The sequence below is a fragment of the Phaenicophaeus curvirostris genome, chromosome 2, assembly GCF_032191515.1.
Source record: "Phaenicophaeus curvirostris isolate KB17595 chromosome 2, BPBGC_Pcur_1.0, whole genome shotgun sequence".
Taxonomy (NCBI): Eukaryota; Metazoa; Chordata; class Aves; order Cuculiformes; family Cuculidae; genus Phaenicophaeus; species Phaenicophaeus curvirostris.
In genome coordinates this window covers 105,427,779-105,436,399 of record NC_091393.1, presented here as the reverse complement: position 1 = coordinate 105,436,399, position 8,621 = coordinate 105,427,779, and the positions used below count along the sequence as shown (strand labels likewise).

Sequence of the window (8,621 nt, the reverse complement as noted above, 5' to 3'; positions counted from 1 at the left end):
AGATTTGTTTCTAGCCTTTAGATAATTCCTGCGTGATGGCTACTAAAGGGTCGGGTTGGCAGTGCATCCCCGGGCCCTTCGAGGCGCAGCAAGTAAGTGTCCTCCTGGAAAAGAACGAAAACAAAACCCGCGAGAGAGCAGGGGGTATTAATTGAGCAGGATTTGCTCGTTAAAAAAGTTCATTGGATTGTTGGAATTGTCTGTGCTGCTGCGGGGGTCGAGGGGAAGAATTTGCCCTTGCATATCTAACACCTGAAACTTGTGGTACAGCGATACTGCACCAGAGGGGATACAGAGGGAGAGGTCGGGATGCTCAAGCATCCTCCCTCCCAGGGTCTGGCCCTTTCCTAAGGGAAACGGGGCACCCTCCAGACCACTATCCTGTGCTTGGAGAGGTGATGTATGGGATATGCGTCTGCAAACAGGCAGAACGTTTGGGACCTTAAAGGCTGTAAGTCATCCCAGACTGTTGTTGTTCCCGGCTCGTACCTGCGTACCCAACTGACCCAAGTATTTCCTCAAAAGCAGATCCATATCAGATTTTTGAGCACTATCTAGAAGCGCTGCTGGAATATTTTCCATCTCAAGCCTTCCTCCAACTTCTGCTTCACTTCCTATCTGTGTTTGGCACAATTATCTGCTGTTGCATGTACTCCAGTATATGGGCAGGGCCCAGTGATTCTGAGCTCTGAGCAGACACAGTTTAATTAATTGAATACTCTTATGCTCGTTCTCCTTTTCAAGTGAATTAACAGTTTATATATATGGATCCTTTCATTCATTACCAGAACAATCTTCTGCACAGGACGGAGGGGGAATGCTTAATAAATCACAGGAAACCAGCACGGTGGTTTGTGACAAGCAGCAAAAAAATACTCAAATGTCCACTTGAAACTGGATTCCAAAGAAACAGGGAATTCGGAAAAGCACCATATAGTTATTGCACTGCATGAAATTTGACCTGGCTCTGCAGGTAGCACTTGCTGAAAAATAAACCAGTTTTAAGGTCCCTTCCAACACAAATCACTCTATGATTCTCCAGGACTTTGTAGGGTCCAGATATTCAGCTCCAAACATCAGGCAGAAGTACAAATAAAATAGAGGCAGCAACCAAACAGTGAGCAGAGATGAGTTCGGGTTTACAGAGAATTCTAGCACAGGGGAATGTGTTTATTTCCCACTGCTTTTTTTCTGATTTGCTCCCTTTTGTTTTCAGGAGTCACTGATGAGTTGCAAACATTCCTGCTGAAATAAACCCATCTTTACCAGGGTTTAAATATTTTTGTTTAAGCTAGCAAGGGATTCTCGTGAGACTCTATGTTTGTCGATGTCTGCAAGCAAAGCAGCAGCTCGCTACCCAAGCTGTCGGTCAGGAACAGCCATCGGATCTTATTTCCCTTGCCCCACTAAACTGCAAGGCTTGCCCAAGTGCTTCCCTTTGTTTCAAACCCTTGTAGCTTGGAGCACTTGTTGAACTTGACGACAAGTGCATCAAAGTGGCTGACAATTATGAAATAAACAAATATCATCTGAGGCATTTTTTAGCAGAATCCAGTAATACATAGATTAGCTTATTGATGTTGTTATCATATTGAATATTATTCATACTTCTGATATTTCTGCAGCACAGCAGCATTCCCTGCTCCGTAAACATCATATTATCTCACTATGCAAAAGGCTTCATTAATCAAAACAGACAATAGGCCAGACGCTCTCCCTTTGAGTCTGGGGTTTTGGATCTTCCAGGCTTTTTACCTTGTCTAAATGCCTCGTCCCTGACAACGCAGAAAACAACTCTTCAAAATGGATTGCTATAAAATGTGGTGCTAAAAGGAAAACATTATCTAATTCAGTTAAAAGAATTTCCTAGTTATTTTACATTTTCCTTTTAATTTTTCATGATTTGTAGAAGAAAAACTTTTTCGGTGTTTCAGTTGGTACACAAGATCAATCTACTCATTTATTAAAATAGTAGTGAAGGAGCCTGATAGCATCCTGTCCTTTAAAACAGTAGCAGCAGCAAGTGTTAAGATCAAGAAAGATGGAGTTGACTGGCCAACGTGTGGTTGCGCTGCCTGCCTCACTCATCGGAGATGGGGAATAATGTGGCCATGAAGCCGCTGTTCTCCAGTAAGCAGATTCTGGCAAAAACATTGGCACAGTCTTGACTTGGGACATGGAACCACATGCTGAAGGTGAGGTGGAGCACTTTTGTGGCTAGGAAAATGTTGGGGTGTAATATCTCCACTTTGCCACTGAAGTATCCAAAACGTGTGGCTGTAGGCATGAGGACATAAAAAAACTTAAGAACAAGACTACAGCAGTGAGACATTTGAGCACAGTCATTGATTCATCTGGAGAGTTTGGCAGATTTGAACGCTATGATGGATGTATACCATTCCACAATTTGTAATGAAGTTGAAAGCTTGGTGGCTGTGCTCTGCGATGTGTGGCGGGCTCTGCCTCGCCCATGCTATGGTACGTTGGGTCAAGCTGCAGCCTGCACAGAGAGTGATGCTCCATGCTGTGGGACCCAAACAAGTACTTGTGGGATTGACTTTGGCTACATACCTGTAAGCTGTCGTCTTCTCCCTGCTTTCTTTTTCCTAACTGCAGGCCCAAATGAGACACCCTTGTGGTTTCTTTCATGCCTTGGTGTGAAACCCTTCCCAGATAACCCATCCACAACGTTCTAAAGTAGCACAAAATAGTCTTTCCTACACAGAAATTAATCCAAACTGTTTCAGACTGAGCAGCAGAAATTAAAGCAGTGGTTGTACACGGCACACCAGAGTGTAATGTATAGATGATTTCAGAGAAGACAGGAACAGAGCCTTTAGACTGTCTGCTGAGAGCGGTATCATTCAAATTCAGCCTCTTGTCTTGCATCTCAAGAAACCTAAATACAGTTCTCATCTCTCCAGGGATGGGGAAACTCAATACCGTCAATCTCTTTCCTCTTCAGACAACAGCATACACTTAAATGGAGACTGGTTAATTCTTCGTGTTTACAGCTTAGAAACAAAAGTGACTTTGAATTATTGGGAAAGCAGAGAGACCCAAAATCTCCCAGACATCCTCTCAAGATCCTTGGCCTTGGAAAAGCCTTAGTCAGGTCACACCTGATCCCTTCTGCTCTTGGAGCCTCATACACTGCATGGGAGACTCAAAAGGCACTTTGAGATGTCTGGAGAGGAAGGACACCTACCTCAAACAGTCTCTAAACTTGTCCCATCCCTGTGCCACAGCACTTCTGTTGCTCAGTAACAACATGGAACCATAAACAATAGCATGTGCTTGTATCTAAATTCTCCAGGATTAATTAAAAATCCATAGACAATGACATTACTGGAGACGTTTCATTTATGTCAATAGACTGTGGATAAGGCCCTTACATTCTTAATAAACATGATATAGTTTTATATGCTCTAGTCTTCTTCTTAAGTTTTTTATTTTATCAGCCATTACCATTGGCTTCTGTGTTGACAAGTTCTTGCTGGAAGAACTCATTTTACCTGTCCTGTCAACAGCAAAAACTGCCTTCTTCAGTAAGACAATGTATTTTCTATTTATGCATGAGAAACGAGTAATAATAGGTTTCAAGAAACTGTAACATTTAATAAAAGTGGTTTATTACATTTAAATTTATTAAAATTTAGACATTAAATTCAACATGTTAATTACTCTTTCCAGGCATTGACACTGACAGTCAGAAATGGATCCACACAACTGCTCTGCTGAGATATGTTCAGTGGTGTTATTTGCTCTTTGATTACTAATGTATTATTAGTGCTCTTCATTTGGGACTTGATTCATTAACAAAAAGACTTATATGGGCATTATGTAAATGTTTTGTATGTCTTTTACATAGCTACTAGGGCATGTATTATGAATCTAATTGAAAACAAAAAAAAAAAAAAGAGAAAAGAAAATTTATTCAGTGCTGTCCTGACTTGTGGGCCAGCTCTAGCTGGATGTACGGTTGCTCTTAGAAATCAAAGAGTAGAGAGGAAAACCTCTTTTCAGTACAGTTCCTGCAAATCCTTTTCCAGAGAAACTACGCACAGACCCCAGCCTGCTCTGTTGTGGCAGAAACAGCAAAATGGTGGCAAGGAACAAAGCTGAGGTGTTTAGGCTCTCGCACGTTTCATCCATGCTGTGTACGTCAGTGCATGCAGTCTCACCCCTTTTGGGTTTAATCACTGGTTTCTCAGTTTGTGATCTGGTTTCTTCTAATCCAGAAGTTGTCGAGCAATATTTGTATTTCTCACATTAAGTGAAACGGCCAAAATCAGAGGGCCCTTAATATGTAAAAGCTTATTTTTATCTTTAGGGCAGCAGTGCAAGGTGGGGGGGAGCTCTCTCCCAGGACACTCTACACCCATGATTTCTGCTCTATATAAAGAGTTTTCTATCTTTCCTGGACCAAGTGGTGTCTCCTCAATTCTCTGGGTTTAGACTAGAGGCTGTGGCAGACAATCTGCAGCAAGTACATACTGCATATGGATATGTCACTCAGGAAAATGGGGGAAAGTGCAGTGACAACAATCTCCAATAGACGTAGTTGAGGGCCAGTGATAGGTGAGAGGTGACAGGCCAAAGGTGAGAGAGACAGACGGACGATCTCTAGCACCTGGAAAGAAAAAGCATGAAGCAGAGAAATAGAGCAGAAAAAAACTGAGGCAGAAATGTGTGATTTTTAGCTCCAGTTTCCCACCCGTGGCGCGACCCCAGCCTACCACAGACAGCAGGTCCTTCTGCAGATGTAGCTTCAGGCTGGACCAGCTCCTTTTGCAGCTCCGCTGCCTGCGCTGCAGAATCCATCAGGCTCTCGCAGCTGGGAAGGTGCTCTGCAAACCATCATAGCCGTGATGCTGAGCACAGCCTGATGGTGCCCTTATGCATGGGGACACAGGGTGACACCTTGGCCCCTGAGCCTTTCGCTGGAAGAGGCTGTCTCTGGAGAGATGTGCTGTCAGTCCCTCACCATCTTTTATTTCCCCCCTACAGAGGTATAATATTCTTTTTCACTTTCTTCTCTTTCCCTCGTCCTTTTTGTCTCCTGCAGGTGAGCACCCTTCAGCCAGATGCTCATCACAATAAGGTGAATTCTGCACCTTCCAGGATACTATTACATCTCCAGAGGAAAGCAGGATGCTAAAAGCACATGCAATTTCCTCCCTAAATTAAAAATCTTGTGTAAAGCTGTTAAGATAAATGCTCATCAATCCTGCATTTGAATCAAGAGATACTTTCGTTTGGCAGCTATTGGGGGGAAAAAAAGCCCCATCATTTCATTCAAAGTCAATTTAATAAGACAGAAGGAGACAGATTTGTTTCACAATTTTACAGCTCTTATCAGATTACATTAAAATTAAATTAAAACAATCTAAAAGAAATGTTAAGTACTGAAGGGAGAACACAAACAAAACACTCCTCTTTGTAGGCTTTCAGGGATGGGGTACTGATGTTAGTTATCAAGGATACGAGTAATAAGATTATTCCTGAGTCAATTATGAGCCCATCAGTGTCAACATGGGAGATCTTATTGCAGAACTGGGGAGACAGAGGGTGAGTGGGTGCCCTGCACTGAGACAGGGAAAAGAAGGGCAAGAGGAACAAAATGGGAAATACACTGTGGGGACCGGGCTAAGGCTTCTTATTTCCTTAGATTTTGATTAATAAAACACCAGGGTGTTTAACCCTGTCTGCTTTTCTTTTTTCAACTTTGCCTTTCCTTCTACTTTTTCTCTCTTCTTTGTACTGCTCACAGTGCTGGGACCGGTGAGGCCAGGTTACTGTCCTTGTTGGCATTTCAACCCTTTGCCCCCCTGACAATTACCCAGCCCCTCCTAGCCCCTCTTCTCCACCAGGAACATTTTGCCACCACCTTCCCTGTTTGTCACCATGACCTTTAACATTCCCTCCCAGCTCCTTCCCAGGAAGACAACCCTCTGCCATGTCTCTTGCCCCTTTACCCAGCTGAGAGGTTCAGAGCAAGAGAAGCAGTGGGAGGTGGGCAGCTTCTCCTTGGCTGGGAGATGCTGAGCAGCCTACCTCCTCCTGAGAAGCAGCTCCTGTACCACCATGCAGCTGAGTATCCTTGAGGCCCCTGCCCCTCCCATTTGCTCCACTGTGGTCCACAACTGAAAAAAAAACTACCAGGGTTTGCAAGGTCCACTAAAGAAATAAACTCTGCAGTCCTATGGATCTCACCTCCCACACTGAGCTGTCAGGTGGAGATCTACCCCTTTCCACTGAAACCAGGAAATCTTAGTTTGGGAATAAGGTTTTCCAGTAAGTAAATATAATATATGCTCGTAATTTTAGACAGCACTAGAAGCGTTTGAAAGTTTTGATATTGTTTTAGCTAGCACAAATATTTTTGAAAGCAGTTTAGTCTTCCAGAACCAAACCTGGTATGTCCCTGGTACAAGCTTAAGAAAGCTGGATTCTTTGCCTGTTTTGAAACATAACAAAATTGCAGTATGTGAAAGTGTTTTCTTGTACAGACGCCACACAGCATTTGACAGTTTTCCGCACTGACAATCAGTGATGCATTCAAAATATGTGTCAGCCCGACAGAGCATGGTTCATGGCTGACATTCTGGAATAACAGGTTTTTAGTGTCTCACCTCAGTGTCAAAGGGGGAGACTATTTATTTTTCTGTAGATATTAGCAATGAGAGCTGTTATGAGGGACTTCCAAGGGGGAGGAAGGGGGGAGGGGAGGGTGGAACCAATCTAACTATGAAACAACATGAAAACCTTTTTATTTCCATTTTATCCACCCCTGTGACTATGCAGGAACATCACGCTGGCAGAAAGGCTCTGGAGTCTTAGTAACAACTCGCAAGGAGAGCAGGGGACTGGGTCCATGGCTGAGATGCCAAAGCTCCATTTTTTCCCCTACATTTTTTTAAAGGAAAGGGCAAGCTGTGGTGGACCTGGGTTGCAAAGTCAGGATCTGGGGAAAATAAATCCAACTTTGGGTATTTAAGCAAGCTCAAACCCAAATTTCACCTGTCATTTCTTGTGAAGATGTGAACTGGAGCTGTGACAGAGGTCTCCATAACACATCTTTGCTTTCTCTAAATAGAGGAAAGAACATCACGTCTTTTATGATGAGTGTATTTTATGTGAATTCAATAATAAAAGGCTCCCAAACCTGCAAATCCTTTGCATATGTCTTTTCTTGAGTAGGTAAGCTCTTACAGGAGCTAAAGCCTTCCATATCTTATTGAACCACTTATTTATAGCGGATACGCAAAGGCTAAGCCAGGCAGCAGCTATGGTTATTCAAGTGACAGAAGCTAATTTGGGGGCTATTAAGTACCGCTGCATCAATTCAGTAAAGCTTTTTACTTTACATTTAAATTTGGCTTATCCAAGTTTGAGGCTGAAGGTGTTGAAAAACACCAGGAACACAGCCACATGACACCGAAACCTGGCAGAGGAACCCCGATGCTGGCACGTGGCTTGAGCCGTATCCTCAGCCGTGCCATGACTGCCTTGCAACTGCAGCTGATGCTTTCATGTGGCAGTTGTTGGGCGTAAGTTCTAACGAAGGGTAATTATGATGATGATCTCATACTAATTGTATACTGATTGCTGTTCTCATTATGCTTAAGCATTTCATAGCTATCCACAATTTTGTCTATTGATGTAGCATTTCTTCTCCTTAAATTCAAACACTCTTGCGGTATTTGAACTTTATTTATTAGGGCACTGAAATTTAATCGCTAATTTGATGATTTTCTTTCAAAGGGATCCAAATTTTTATCTGAAATGAAAAAACATGTTTTCCTTTTCTACTTTGTTTACCAGCTGGAGATGTAAATGCAGGGTTTGACAGGGCTGGTCCAGTGCTCGCTGAAAGCGGTGTGTTTTTTCCCACTGATCGATGGATTTTGGTGGGAGGACACCAGTGAGCTCTGCCAACTGGACAAAGTGGCAATTCAGAGGAAGAATCAGGGGTTTTATTGAAGTGTTTAATTTCTATACAACTGGAAAGAAGACATTTGCATTTTCTGGATAGGTTTTTCCTGAAAAACATAGTGAACGATAAACTCAGGAAAAAGAACTATTTACAGGGATCCTGTTACCATAAGTGTTCAACAGCTCCAAACTATTTTTTGAATTAACATGCAAAGTCCCTGTTTCCCTGCTTTTCCAGGGACCAAGAGATTACAGCCTTGCTCCAGGTCACCAAACAGGCTGGGGCCTCATTTTCCTCAGCACAAGACTGGAGACTGGACTGTGAGAGCCATTTTAAGTGCTGTAGTAATACCTAGATTAACAGATTTAACAGTATTAACAAATACAATAATAATTTAGGATTAAATGCTTTAAATCTCAACAGGCGCCAAATTTAGTTCTAACACAGCAGTGGGGAGACTCCTGCACTGGCAACGCTATCAGGAGCCCTCTGTCATGATTTTGAATCATAGACTAACAGAATGGTTTGGGTTAGAAGGGATCTTAAAGCCCATCCAGTTCCAACCCCCCTGCCATGGGCAGGGACACCTCCCACTAGACCAGGCTGCTCAAAGCCTCATCCAACCTGGCCTTGAACACCTCCAGGGATGGGGCAGCCATGACTTCTCTGAGCAACTTGTGCC

At 43.0% G+C, this 8,621-nt stretch overlaps 1 long non-coding RNA gene across 1 annotated transcript; it reads left to right on the top strand.

Moving 5' to 3' along the window:
• The first annotated feature begins 319 nt into the window (after window positions 1–319).
• On the top strand, window positions 320–5,613 carry LOC138717531 (uncharacterized). The gene is made up of 2 exons (XR_011336893.1): window positions 320–2,200; window positions 5,074–5,613. It is a non-coding gene; the product is annotated as an uncharacterized lncRNA (long non-coding RNA).
• The last annotated feature ends 3,008 nt before the right edge of the window (window positions 5,614–8,621 follow it).